The following is a 14,481-nucleotide window of genomic DNA, read 5'->3' on the forward strand; positions in this document are numbered from 1 at the left end:
CCCCTCCCTCCCCCTCCCTCTCCCTCTCCCTCTCCCTCTCTCACACAGCTTCCAGCCTCCATTGCTCAGTTCTGATCTGTTTCCATGCAGAGCTCAGGCTTCCTGTCCATAGCCCCGAATGTATTAAGGTGCTCTGCTGAACAAAGGGAGTCTCCCGCCTTAGCTACTAAAAAGAAAAAATGGGGGCGCCTGGGTGGCTCAGTCACTTGAGCACCTGACTCTCGATTTTGGCTCAAGCCATGATCTCAGAGCCATGGGATCGAGCCCCGTGTTGGCTTCCATGCTGAGCATGGAGTCTGCTTAAGATTCTCTCTCCCCCCTCTCTTTCTGCCCCTCTTTCCCACTCTCATGTTCACACACACTCTCTCTCTCTAAAATAAATAAAAATAAGTGAATAAAATTAAAAAGACAGGTTCATGCTTTTTCTTATTGTTTTGCTTTGTTTTTCCTTCTTTAACATTTTTCAGATCAAAGTCTTATTAAGCAAGACTCCTGTCTTTGGCCAGAGAGAATCCCAAGGGTGATTTTTAAGCCTTTAAGCGAGTGTAGAAAGAGAGGTTACCAGCATTCACTTGAGTTGGGAAGGAAAGACACCTGGCAGGGTAACAGAATGAAAGTCTGGGGCGCAGCCACGGGCCAGCTGAGCTGAAATGAAGTGGGTCTGTCTTGAGAGTTATAGAATCAAATTGCAGTTCTTGGTTTTCCTGCTGCTGCTGCTTGAGGAATTGCTTCTGGTTTGGTCTTTGGTGATTCTGAGGTTGAATTTTGCAGGGAAAAATGTCTAGTCTGTTGGAAACATTTCTGTTACGGATGAAAGGGGACTCTATTGGCGCCTATAGTTAACAGGGGAGGGGGACACTGCTCAATCCAGACTCAGTCTCTCTACCCACAATGAGGCCTTCTTCTGGCTCCATCTGGGAATGAGGTCCCAGGCCCCACTTTCCCAGTTCAGGCCTAGGCTCACCTGGAGGGTCAGGAAGACTTCTAAGAGGAGGGGGCATGGATCAAGGCCTTAAGGGGTGTTGGCCACCTCTGACACGTGCACCCACACACATAAGGCTACAGCCCTCACACCTGGGAGTCCTTCGAATGTAATGTCATCCGTCATCGATGAGAGACTGGTGAAAGGTTCCTATCAGGTTAGGCCCTGGCTAGGAGCTGAAGCAAAGAAGAAACTAAGACTTTGGGGACCAGGAGAAGCAGATTTGCCCAGCGCAGGAAGCTTCCTTCCCCACCCTCCCACCAAAGCTATGAAGGTGCCTTCACCTTCTCTTCTTTCCATACCTCCAACCCAGCTTCCTGCAAGTGGTCAGCTCCATAGATAGGCTGGCCTTTAGTAAATGGTTGTTTCACTCTTAACCTGATAAAGCCTGTCCATGAAAGTCATTACCCGCTGAGGGACAGAGAGCAGCAGGACAAAATACATGCACACGTGTGTGAGTGCAAGTGCACACGTGATCCTCGGAGGTGGTGGGAGTGAAGGGTATGATATCTGCCTGTTGGGGAGACACCCAGTCGCTGGCACGCCATTCCCATCACACAAGAATCCGAATTTGAATTCGAATTCTGTTCTGAAGTCGAATCACAGGGTGCGTTTTATGTCATCCAGAAATTATGGAGGGCCATCGGTGCCAGCTCCGTAAATGCCTTAGAGACGCTACAGAACATGCAAGAAAATAAAGCCACCTTTCTTCAGCACCTACTCAGCTGGAAGGGCAAAGAAGGCATTGCCAGGAACCAAGGAAATCTCTTCAAGAACAACAGAAAACTAGTAAGACTCTTTGCTTTTCCCCTCAAAGTGACAAATTTGACTTGTCAGATGCAAGTTCAACTTGTGGACAATCCACTCGCGACTGATAATCTCCATAGCAACTGCTGTGTCACGTGACGACACAGAAGCAGTGGAGACAGAGGCAGCGCAGCTTTCAGACAGCTTTTCTTCTGGTAGATTCCACGAGGTCAGCCTAATTAACGGGAGCGGAATTGAATCCTTGGTTTAAGTCGTTGGCAGACATTCTCAAGGAAGAATGAAGATACATTAGCACCTTCTCTTCCCATTCATGGGGTCCTGTGCCAGGACAGGGGAGGGGGGCCTCCAGTGTGGTGTCCCCTTCCCCCTTCTCCTAACTTGCCGAGCTCCAAATAGCACTTCTAAATACTCTCTTTATAGAGTTGTGTCTGGAAAAAAACTCTAAATCTTCTCCTGAAGCTTTTAAAATATCAGACAGTGGTGAGAGAGGGAGCCAGGAATACCAGCCAAGTCCTCTTTTTAATTAGTATTATAAATTTCTACTTATTCAATTTCCAACCGCTTCTCCCTGCAAAATACAGGTACAATGTAATTAATGCTCTCCGTCCATGACATTTGTTCTTAGACTAGAAAATGCTGTCCCTTGCCCAAGGCGTATCTTTCAGTTGGGTCTAACACAGGTCTGGTGAGTTGATGAGGGTGGAAAGTTCATTCATTTTCATAGATTTAAAAAGATGAGATGCCTATTGCCTTCCTGATACGCTCAGCAGTGAGGAGGTGATGGGGCTACCTGCCCGCGTGGGTCCCACCCGCCATGATCAGTGGCCACTGCCGGCACTACTGTGGGGATCCGTGCCCGGGCCGCTCAGGCAGCTCTGGTCAAGTCTAGAGTATTTTGCCTTGTCTGCCACAGGACAATTGCTCCATTGTCTCCAGGTTAATGTTTTTGATCAAAACACAATGAATTCAAACATCTCTTGGGCCTCTTTGCTCTTCATCTGGACAGAGGAGTCCATCAATCCCTTCAGAATTGCTTCCTCCTCCGAGTCTGTTCTGCGGACTTGGTGTGTGCTTGGAGATATGTTTGAAGCCACCATGTTGGCCACTGTGGAGCAACCCCAGCTTCCAACCAAACCATGTTATGTGTGAGAGTGTATGGGCTCTGGAGATGAGCAAACCATCCAATGAGAACAAGCCAGGGCTATTTGTTCAGAGCTTGCTTTAGCGAGGGAGTCAGCCACCGTCTTGGATTTGGCAGACTGCGGCAGGGAGGGGCATGGAAGAGCTTTGGTGGAAAAGAGGGAAGGGTCCAGGTGTGCCACCGTGGGGGGGCTGTGGGTGGGGGGAGCTGTATAAGCTAGCGTGTGTGAATGGTTCCGATGTGATTGGTCAGGAGTGCCTGTCTGGCTTTATCTTATTGCTCCCACATTGGAAGTGGGGACAAGATTTAGGAAAACTAACAGCTATTAATCAAGTCATGGCAGCTTGGGGTTGACTGCTATAGGAGCTATTGTTTGGCCTCCTTTGCTGGTTGCTACAGAGTGTGGATCTGAGTTCTATCTTATATATGGTCATTTGTGTATTCAGTTTTTTAGAGTATGTACAAGACTTCCTCTCTCAGAACCTAACTGAAATCAGTAAGTTCAACAGGTGGGAGCTGGGCGGAAAAAGTTATTTTTGTACAAAGAGCCACCGATGGAAATTCAGCTTGCTTTTAAGAGAACTGGATTTTAGAGGTTCTCTATCAACTGTTCCTTTGGCCCAACGGAAGTCTCCCCTAAGCCTCACTGACCTTTCTCGGGCACTATGGTGAATTGGGGATCATATGTTGGCACCAGCGTATACCAGACTGGCAGCCATGAAGCAGGCTTCCTGAAATACCCACCCTCAACTTCCCTTTCCTCCCGGCTCCATCTCAGCCCAAGGAGCCATCTCTCTACCATACCTTCCCACGGGCCTTACTTCTAGGTCGTGTCTTCAGACTTAGTGTTTTTTACCAAGGGAAGAATTATTGAGAAGGCAGTCAAGGCTAATCTCCTTTTAACCAAGAGGCAAAGACAGAAGATAGGAGCTAAGTCCCTAGGTGTGGAAAGTCAGATACCTTATGGCAGGTGGTGGTTCGGAAATGCCATGGTCCAGAAGGCATCCAATTCCACCCACACGTCAGGCAGGCGACAGCATTTCCAGACATGCTTCTTGTTTAGACAGGGAGTTTCTGCCCCCAGTAACATGCCTCCAGGCAGCGAAAAGATTCTAGGTCTGTCCAGAGGTCACAGGCTGGAGGCCAGTGGGCCACATTGAGTCTGGAGCTGTGTTTTGCTTCGCACACATGTGTTTTCAGTTTTTTAATTACTTGCCAAGATTTTAAAATCAGGAGCTTGCCTGTCACATAAAAAAAAAAAAAAAAAACTTTTATGTGAAGATTTCTTTTGAATCTTTTTTTTAAGTTTACTTATTTATTTTGAGAGAAAGAGAGTGAGAGAGAACATGTGCATGAGTGGCAGAGGGGCAGAGAGAGAGGGAGAGAGAATCCCAAGCAGGCTCTGCGCTGTCAGTTCAAAGTCCAAGGCTGGGCTCAATCTTACAAATCATGAGATTCTGACCTGAGCTGAGATCAAGAGTTGGACCCTGGACTGACTGAGCCATCCAGGTGCCCTCTAAGTTCTTTTGAAGATGGAATGATCTGGCAACACTGAGTCATCTTTTCACCTGAGGCTGCTGAGCAGAGCAGCTGCTGCCCCATTGAAAGGGGGACCATGGTCTCTTCTTTGCCGTAGTCTCCATGTGGCCTAGCATTTCCTCCTAGTTGTCACTCTTATGAACTAAATGTCTATACTCCCCTCCCAAAGTCATATGTTGAAACCCTAACCCCAAAGTGACGGTGTCAGGAAGTGGAGCCTCTGGGAGATGATTAGGTCACACAGGTGAAACCTCACGAATGGGATGATTGCCCTTTAGAAGAGCCATAGAAGAGCTTTCTCAACCCCTCTCTCCCATGTGAGGACATGACCAGATGATAGTCTGCAACGGGAAGAGGACCCTCTAGAACCTGACCACACCGGCACCCTCATCTTGGGCTTCCAGCCTCCACAACAGGTGGGAAATAAGTCTGTTGTTTATAAGCCACCCAGTCTGTGGAGCGGTGGGTGCTGGAAGCACTAGCCTCAGTCAGCTGTGTGACTTTCTCAGGGCATCCGTTTCCTTGCCTGTCAAACAGGATAGGACTCCCAGCTGCCACGCTGATGAGTCCTCACAGGGCACAAGAATGAGGCTGGCCATCAACCGCATCCATCAGGACAGACGGCTTATGCTGTGGTAATAAGTACACCCAAAATCCAGTGTCTGCATCAGCCGGGTTTATGTTTGTTGCAGGTGCAACGAACTGTCTTGGATCAGCCAGGCTCTGCTCAGCGTCACCCTCGCTCAGGGAAGCAGGTTGATGAAAGACATCCCCCCCTCACCCCCCAAGCCCCAGGAGAGCCATCAGTCTCAGTGACAGGAGGAAGGAGACATGGTGAATTGAGCTCTGGGCTACGAGCCTCTTCTCAGAAGAGACAGCCATGACCTCAACTTCCATTTTCTGGGCAACATTAAGTCACATCCCATTTCCAAGAATGGCCTCAAGCCTTATGATTCCAAATGCCACACTGTGCCCTCAGGGCACAGCCAGGCTCCCCACCTCTGACACCCTGTCCCATTGCTCACTCCCAAGGAGAACTTCTGGGGAGGTTTGCCCTAAGAGATAGTCTACTTCCTTCCTCAAAGTTTAGGCCTAACAATGAAGGAATAATGATACATCACCATAAAAAGACCCCAAAGACTGAGATGCCTCTTCCGCTTCGGCGTATAAAACTATCTTCTTCATTCCGAACCAAAACTTCTGGTGGGTTTTTCAGTCGGATGAGCATCTGGGCATATGCAGTTTGCAGGCACCATGCCCACTTGTGATAGTTGGGCTCTGACCCCAGCAGCAGCACCATGTGAGGTGGGTGAGGCGGGGCCCTATTCAACTCCAGACTCCCCTTAGGTTAAGGACAATTCTCACATTGACTTAAGCCTGTGAAGACTCCTTCGCGGTAGCATAGAGACCTCTTTGCAGGGTGACACCTAGGCTCTTGGGGTGTTGCAGAGACCTCGGGAAAAGTGTAGCTGCCACCCACAGCCTGTCCCATAGTCTACGCCCCAATGCGGAAGAGAATGTGCTGTCTCTCCCCTGCCCAGAGACCCTCCAAAGTGTCCGCGAATATGGAAGGCCTCTCAGACCCTCGCGCTTTGGACGCCTTGGACACCTTTGGTCCTGAAGCCGCTCCAGACGAGACCAGAAGAGCCAGGTAAGATGGCTGCACTGTAAAAATGGAACAACATGGTGCTTACCCCCCATTGTGCCTGGTGGCTCCTGGAACATTGTTTTATTACCCACCCCCCCCCCCCCCAAAAAAAAAAAAGGAAAGGAAAAATAATTTTGAGAATGATTTTGGAAATGCTCTCCCAGATGGCATGGAGCACCCAGATTGTTGGGTGTTCGTCCTGTCCTGGGCCCAGTCTCTGCAGTTTACGGTCATCACTGCATTTAATCTCCATCGTAGCCCTGTTAGGTGACTATTATTATTATTATTATTATTATTATTTCTCTTCTGTCGATAAGGATTATTTGTAGCTCAAAGTGGTCTGAATCTTACAAGACACCCCTGCAAACTGCATTGGCTCAAAAAATAGCCCCACCCTGGGCTGTATACGCAATGAAACAAAGGCACCTTCTCTCCACAGTTCCCGCTTTCCAGAAGGCAGCGCCTCACCTCCCCCTTTCTCCCTGGAGGAGCTAGTGTCCTCACTGCCCCCACCCCCATCTGTGGCAGGCCCTGAGGGGAGGGCTGGATGGGATTCAGCCGAGATGCACATACCTCTGCCCCTCCTCCCCTCCTCAAATAAAAGTAGTTAAAGAGGTCAGACTGCACAGAACTAAGAATGGCAAAGCTGAGATGCGAAGCAAGCAGCCCTAGCTTTGAGCCACTGAGCTATGCTGCCTTCTATCATAATATGATTATATTACAACCCGAATTCAAAAGACCACCCACTGCTTTTTTTTATTGGATCCTTCCAATAAACTGGTCATGCTGGTAGCACAATTCCCTAAGGAAATAGAAAATAACTATTCTAAAATAAATCTGGTGGACACACCCAGCCACAAAGAAGGAGGTGCTTTGTACAAGTACAACCAGACCCATCTCTGCAGTGAGTCTCCACTCAGGATTAAGAATCCAGGACTCGGCCACCAGGGGCACGGAGCTGGAGGCAGGGAGGGAGACAAGAGGTGCCAGCCACTGCGAGAGGCAAACAGGGCACAGAAAGAAGAGAGTTTAAAAGGCAGAGCTGAGGAGGTGCCTGGGTGGCACAGTCAGTTGAGCGCCCTACTTGTGGTTTTGGCTCAAGTCTTGGTCTCTCTCAAGTCATGATCTCACAGTTCCTGAGTTCGAGCCCAACATTGGGCTCTGGGCTGATGGTGCTGAGCCTGCTTGGGATTCTGTCTCTCCTCTCTGTTCCTCCCCTACTTGTTTTTCTTCCTCTCTCTCTCTCAAATAATAATTTTTAAAAAACTTTAAAGAAGAAAGATTTTTTTTATGTCTTTATTTTATTTTGAGAGACAGAGAGCCAGCGGGGGAGGGTCAGAGAGAGAGAGAGACACATAATCTGAAACAGGCTCCAGGCTCTGAGCTGTCAGCACAGAGCCCGATGCGGGGGCTCGAACCCACGGACTGTGAGGTCATGACCTGAGCCGAAGTCAGACACCCAACTGACTGAGCCACCAAGGTGCCCCTAAAGAAAAAAGATTTTAAAAGGCACATCCGGAGAATTCTGACAACGCCACAGGAAACCAGGTCCGCCTTTGGGAAAGGCCTGTGGACGGTGGGCGGGGCTCAAGGCCACCCCAGTTGGGTGGGGCTTATTTGCAAGACACTTCACACCAGGTAGTGGTGCTTCAGCCACCTGATATCATAACTGGCCTTGGGTCCCTTCAAATACCTTCTGTCGTTGGGCCTTGTTTCTAAAGGCAGGAAAGGTGTAGCTTTAGAAATATAGTCACCAAAAAAAATGCTAGAAGAATAACACCCTTCCAATACTTCAAGGTACTCCCTGATGCTTGAGTTACCCAGGAGTTGGCCTCCAGAAAACACCTCCTTGACTTCTTTGCAAGAATAAATGAGGCATGAGCGCACACAGGAACAGGGAAGGGAAAAAGATTACTTGAACACTTTGTTCACAATCCCTCGGATCCCTTTAGGAGAGAGACTTTGGGAATATTTCCGACCTGAGTCTTCTCTCTTAGTGTGGCCAACACAGCCTGGGAGGCTGGCATTAGTAACCGTACCTCGCAGGTGAGGTGACTGGAAGCACTGTCGGTCACCAGCCTGGCGGAGGGGATTCCCCACCAGCCCCCGTGTCCCCCCGCCGGGCCTCTGCAGCCGCCTGTGGTCTGGCCCCCATTCTCGATGCTGTCCTTTGATTAGCTTCGCTTGGGGGTGGAACGGGGGTGAAGGAAAAGAACACATTGCAGAAAAGGGGAAAAACAGAAATGCAAGAGGAGAAACCTGAGAGGAAGTTGGGAGGGAAGATGGACAGAAGTCCCTGCCAAGGCACTAAGTGAGGTCGGGGGAGAGCTGGGCCCCGACAGAAGACGGGAGACCTGGTGTGGCTGGACCAGGAGTGAAACCCTTGCTAACCCTGGCTTAGCAAAAGAAAGCTGCACAGTTCCAGAGGACTTCCNCTCCTCTGTACCTTGGGTCCCTCTTGGCACTAGAAACTAAGTGAACCCAGAAGTCACACAGGATTCTAGGAATTACTCCTTTCCAGTTTCCTGAACTGGCTCTCAAAGTCACCTCACGAGAACGTTTAAAAATCACGTTCCACACAGTCAGGAGTTCTGCCCAACACAACCTCCTCGACAACACAAACTCCTCGACAAACGGTTCCAGGCAGGAGCAGTTTTGGCAAGTTTTGAGAGGTTACCTATCAAGTGAGGTTTTCTGAGGTAATTAGGCCTGTCTGGAGGTAGAGAACCCACAGGCGGAGGCCTTCTTTCTGTGGGCCCGGGCCCAGGGGCCGCGGGCACACAGATTCACGCTCAGCATTTCTAACTGTGCTCGTCCCTCAGCCCTGGCTGTGGGATCTCTGCCCCTAAATGTTAACTCTGAGGGAACATTTCCCCAGACTCGGTTTAAAAAAATTTTTTCTTTTAATGTTTATTTATTTTTTGAGAGAGAGACAGCATGAGCAGGGAAGGGGCAGAGAGAGAGGGAGACACAGAATCCGAAGCAGGCTCCGGGCTCTGAGCTATCAGCACAGAGCCCGTTGCGGGGCTGGAACCCACAAACCATGAGATCATAACCTGAGTTCAAGTCGAACTGAGCCATCCAGGTGCCCCATCAGTTTTAGAAAACCGTAAACCCCAAGAGACATTTCTACTAGCCATTGAGTGTTGGGTTTCACCTTACATAATTTATACAACTTGTAAGAACATATGAACTTTTTGCAAGATTAATGTCTCAGACTTTTATTTAAAAAGCAAAAAGCAGCATACTTGGTCAATATTATACCATATGAGGAAGATCATTAAGACCAGAAGGCCATGAGGGTGTCAGCCGTGAGGCTGTGTGTTGACAAGGGAGAAGTAGGACTGTGGCCGGGCTCTCAGATAAGAAGCCCTGCCAAAAATTCCTTGTATCATGTGGTCCCTCGCTGGCTCAGTCCGCGGGGCACGTGACTCTTGATCTCAGGGTCGTGAGTTCAAGCCCCACATTGGGTGTGGCGCCTACTTAAAAATTTCATGTACTTTTTCATTGGCAGAACGTTATCCTATTAACTTTTGTAATTTTCTAAACACCAGGGTGTAGATGGGATCCTCTCCACTTGCAGATGAGAAAACTGAAGCCCAGAGCGGGAAGGATGTACTCAAGGTACCACATGATCCAGGGGCAGAGCGAGGGTTCTCACCGTTGTCTCTGGCCCTACCTTCTGTTGTTCATTTTGCTGCGTCATGTCTTCCGGGAATAATAGTTGTCCCCTTGGAATGTTAACGTGAGGAAAAACTGGGACACCACAGTGTCATTTCAGCGGGGCTGGTCTTCACATTCAAAGGTGAAATGACAACCTCCATTTTAACCCTAAAGAAAGAGGCTTTTTTTTTTTCTTCCATTCCTATGTCAGGAGCATCTTCAAGTTCCCACTGTGTGTTTCTAGATCTGCCATTAACTCTTCCTGCTGAGGGAGTGGATTTTCCATTGCAGGTATTTTTCTGAAGCAACCAAAGATCTTTGCATTATTTCTTTTCTTTTTTTAAATGTTTTTAAATTTATTTTGGCAGGGGGCAGGGGGAAGAGGCAGAGAATCCCAAGCAGATTCCACACGGTCAGCACAGAGCCCAACACAGGGCTGGATCCTGTGAACTGTGAGATCATGACCTAAGCCAAAGTCAAGAGGCTTAACCAGCTGAGCCACCTAGGCACCCCAGCTCTTTATGTTTTTTATGGAAAGACAGACTTTTTAAAATCCTCAGGAGAGGGACACCTGGCTGGCTCAGTCAGTAGAGTATGCAACTCTTGACCTCCGGGTTGTGAGTTCGAGCCCCATGTTGAGTATAGATGTTACTTAAAAATAAAATCTTAAAAAAAAATTTTTTTTTAAGCCTTGGGTGAAGGAAGGTTGACTAGAAAAGGTGTCGGGAGGGGCAGGGGCGAGGAACACACCGTTGACCTGTCAGAGCCGGGTAGTATATACCCCTAACCTAACCAAGAAAGTTAGATGCACATCTCTGTCTCCCTGCAGAATCACTAAATAGTCTGCATATTTGAAACGTAAAAAGTAGTTGTATAGGAGTGACATGGCCTGTGAATGCTATGTGGGATTTGAAATTATAATCTCAAAAGGGTGGCTGGGCTGGCAGGAATGGCTCTCAAAATCTAAAAGCCATGTTTTCTAAAGTCGCATTTGTGACTGGGTCTGTTTTGTGTCATGTGTTTATTTCCTCTGCAGAAAGGAAGGTAACTTTTTCTGCTGGTGGATGTTTTCCTTTGGGGAGCCTGGCCAACACAAGGTCGTGCAGAAAGCAGTCACTGTCAGAAATGCCAGAAAAGGAGGGCAGACAAATGCCCTAGTTTTCCAAGGAGCAGACTGTGTAAGCCATAGGAGGGTACTTCTGACGTTCCTCTTTGGCAGATTCTCAAGTGAGTTAGCAAATAGCGACTGGAGATCAAGGAGAACTTTGTTCAAAGATCAACTTCTGGGCTGACTCAGGTTACCTTCCACTCCCCACCCAGGGGAAAGGGAGACCCCAAAACAGGTAGCAAACAGTAAGCTTTTCTAGGAATTAGAAGAGAAGAAGTTCCTGATTCTCTGTAGCAAAAACAACTTCAGAATTCCCCTGAAGAGAGACCCTTGAGATCTGGGGACCAGGTGGCCTTTCCCAGCACTCAGGGAGGGATCATTAACAAATGTCCTGGGGTGATTGGCTATCCCGTAGAAAGACTGAAGGATGAAAGAATATATAGGACGGTGTGTTAATGACACAGGAGTCAGAGTGGGCAAGGCTTCAATCAAGCAAAACACAAGCCACAAAGGCAAACAGAGAAGAGTGATGTCAGCTTCATCAAAATGTGGAGCCTCTGATTCAAAATCAGAAATCACTAGAGGCTGAGATACAACAAAGCCAAGAAGCAATGAAATAAGGGAAGATATTTGTAACGTAATATGTGTGTGTATGTATATATGTATATATAGAAAATACACCTCACATGAAATGTGAGAAATGTATATACATGGATACATGAATTCTGGATTATTATTATCCTGGTTCTGTCAAGTATCTCTATCACTCTGTAAAGAAAAAAAGACAAAGACCAACAATCTAATAGAAGAATGGAGAAGGGGATGACCAGCCAATTTATACAAAACACAAATGGAAAGTGGGAAAATCCAGAGAGACTCTATCTTTATATTCTTTTAAAAAATGTTTTTTAACATTTATTTATCATTGAGAGAGAGAGAGGATGAGCAGGGGAGCGGCAGAGAGAGAGGGAGACACAGAATCTGAAACAGGCTCCAGGTTCTGAGCTAGCTGTCAGCACAGAGCCTGAGGTGGCGCTCGAACTCACAAACAGTGAGAACATGACCTGAGCTGAAGCCGGACGCTCAACTGACTGAGCCACCAGGCACCCCTCTTTCTTTATATTCTATAGTACAAATTATTTCCAATCACAGTGTATTCTTATATGAATCTTAGAAATAAAAATAAAAAATTACCTGAAGGTTAAAGCAAGGCAATGTGATTTATTAATTTGCCAATGCCTGGGAAGGGAGTCCTTAAGTCTATAAAATATGAGCCCTTATGCGTGAACCCGAACAGCTGTAAGATGGCAAGGCCAGAGTGTGACCCAGACAAGGCAGAGAGGCTGTGAGACGCAGGGTCCAAGAGGGAGGCCAGCCCCTGGTGGCTCTGTGCCTGGTGGCCTGCAGGGGACTCACCTGTGCCCAGGGTGCTGGGAGGGAGACACTCCAAATTTAAGACCCTTCTGACCATCATTCTACTACATATGCTACAGTACATATCCGCAAACCTGAAAAAAAAAAAAAAGACTGGAAGGAATTTTATTCCCCCTTCCAATGTAGAATTTTAAAACCACATTTGAATGATGAATGTTGAACGAGAATGAGTGGGGGAGGGGTAGAGAGAGAGGGAGACACAGAATCTAAAACAGGCTCCAGATGCTGAGCTGTCAGCACAGAGCCCGATGTGGGGCTCGATCCCATGAACTATGAGATCATGCCCTGAGCTGAAGTCGGATGCTCAACCGACTGAGCCACCCAGGTGCCCCTATCTGTTCGTTAATAAAGAGTAGTGTGCGCCTTCTAAGTATTGTGCTGTGCTGGTTTCCAGGAGACAACGGCCACCTTGTCCTTGACTTCAGGGCTCAGCAGAAGGGAAGACCCAAACTAGGGATGTGAGGGACACTGGAAAGATGACATTAGTGGATTCTGAGGTCTTTCTGGAGCGGGTGCTGAGCTGCCCTAAAGGCCCCAGAGCAGCTATGGGTGCATATCATGCAGGCCTGGGGATCCTAGCAAAAGGGAACCCTGATCTCTGACCAATCAAGGTTAACTTCAAAGGTTCTGGGGCTTCTTTGGAAGGAAAGGAATACTCTCTGAGCTCCTGCCATGTGCTAAGAACTGCCTTACTATAAATAACCCCCGTCCCCTGCCTCCTCCCCTGCCTTCCAGCTCAGTCGGGCCCCTCTCCCCTCCACGACACACTCCATCTCTGTATCCCAAGGGGTCTATTGAGAGATGCATTTTCTGTTTTACGATAGAGCACATACTATCGGAGGTCTGGCAGGACCTGCCAGCAACGTACCGCATGTGCTAGGAAGCAGCCGCGTTCTTTCCAGAGAGGAGGCCACCTTGGGCATGGGTTGCAGCAGTTACTCGGAATAACCTCGTCCACACTCCGGGGGGGGGAATCACATTCAAAATCTAATTCGGGCTTTCCCATATCCCTAAAATGTAAAAATGTGTAGATCTTAGCTTCTCCTTCTTTTTTCATTTTTTTTCCCTACTTCTAGGAAGTTGGGCTCCTGGGCATCATCTTGCCAATCATGCTCAGTACCTGGGCACAGCCGTCTTCCCTGGAAAAGGTGCCCCACCTGTTCTCTGGAGTGTGAGGACCTGGGATGTATCCGGAACATGGCAGTGTTTTGACGAATCCTCTTGACTGCATTTCTGCTCAACTCCCTGCCATAGAGGGTGCCACTTTAGTCCCCCTGTCTTCTCCTGAGGTCCCTTTAGCCTCTGAATTCAACATGAATTTGAATTCTGAATGCAAATTCCCCTGCACTCTCTGAGCTGCCCTCACGCTCAGAGTCTCTCTCCTCAATTCTCTGACCATCTCTTTGGTTCTCCATAATCCAAGACTTTCCAATCTTGTCATAGCACTGACACCACTATAAACCCATTCTGATGGGAAAAGATAGGATTCCGTGGGCAGAGAGGGAAAGGATAGAGCTGAGGCCCCTGAATAGAGAAAAACATGCCTTTTGGAACAATGGGGTGAGCGGCTGACCACACCAAACACCTTAGGGTGTAAGGTTCCTCTTAAGAATGTAACAAACGCCTCAGGTCTTCTTCAGGAATCTGACTAAAGACCTGACTAAGAATAAGTAGTAGACCATAAAATGACCCCACAAGGATATGGCCAGTAGACCACCCCTTATACAATGGAAACGAGTCAATCAGGAACGGACAACCCAGTACCTACAGCCATCAAGCCAACAGGGGTAAGACCTGAGAAGGAACAAAGGGGAAGGGGGGGCGGGGGAAGGCCGACCAGAACCTTATAAAACAAAGGCCCTTGCCTATTGCCTCGGGCATTTACCTTCCAATGCCCCCTCTCTGTAGAGAGAGCTTTTGTACCACTATTCTTACTCCCTAACCTCATACTCTAATAAACTTTTGCCTGTGGCTCATTTCATTTTGTGTCCACCTCTTCATTCTTCAAAGCAGTGAGACAACACACCCCGGGTAGTATTGAGATTTAAAAAAAAAAAAAAAATTCCTGCAACCCCATCATCCTCCCTGCCCATCCCCCTAAAGTTTCCAGTTCCTTCCCTGCTCCCTGCCTCCAACCCATTATCCTCCCCACAGGGCACCCTTACAAACCATGTGTGCTGCTTACATTGTTTTGTGCC

At 48.1% G+C, this 14,481-nt stretch overlaps 1 long non-coding RNA gene across 2 annotated transcripts in view; it reads left to right on the plus strand.

Annotated features, from left to right (window-relative positions):
* Window positions 1-14,243, plus strand: part of LOC144239427 (uncharacterized) — a 35,109-nt gene extending 20,866 nt beyond the window's left edge. Inside the window, exons 2-4 of one of the 2 annotated variants that reach the window (XR_013337427.1) lie at window positions 5,972-6,081; window positions 9,633-9,702; window positions 13,360-14,243. This is a non-coding gene — a long non-coding RNA (uncharacterized LOC144239427). Of the gene's footprint in view, window positions 1-5,971; window positions 6,082-9,632; window positions 13,104-13,359 lie in introns of those variants that run through there. The other variant, XR_013337426.1, reaches the window with a different exon arrangement.
* The last annotated feature ends 238 nt before the right edge of the window (window positions 14,244-14,481 follow it).

This window comes from Crocuta crocuta, unplaced genomic scaffold (assembly GCF_008692635.1).
Source record: "Crocuta crocuta isolate KB4526 unplaced genomic scaffold, BGI_CrCroc_1.0 scaffold67, whole genome shotgun sequence".
Classification (NCBI taxonomy): Eukaryota; Metazoa; Chordata; class Mammalia; order Carnivora; family Hyaenidae; genus Crocuta; species Crocuta crocuta.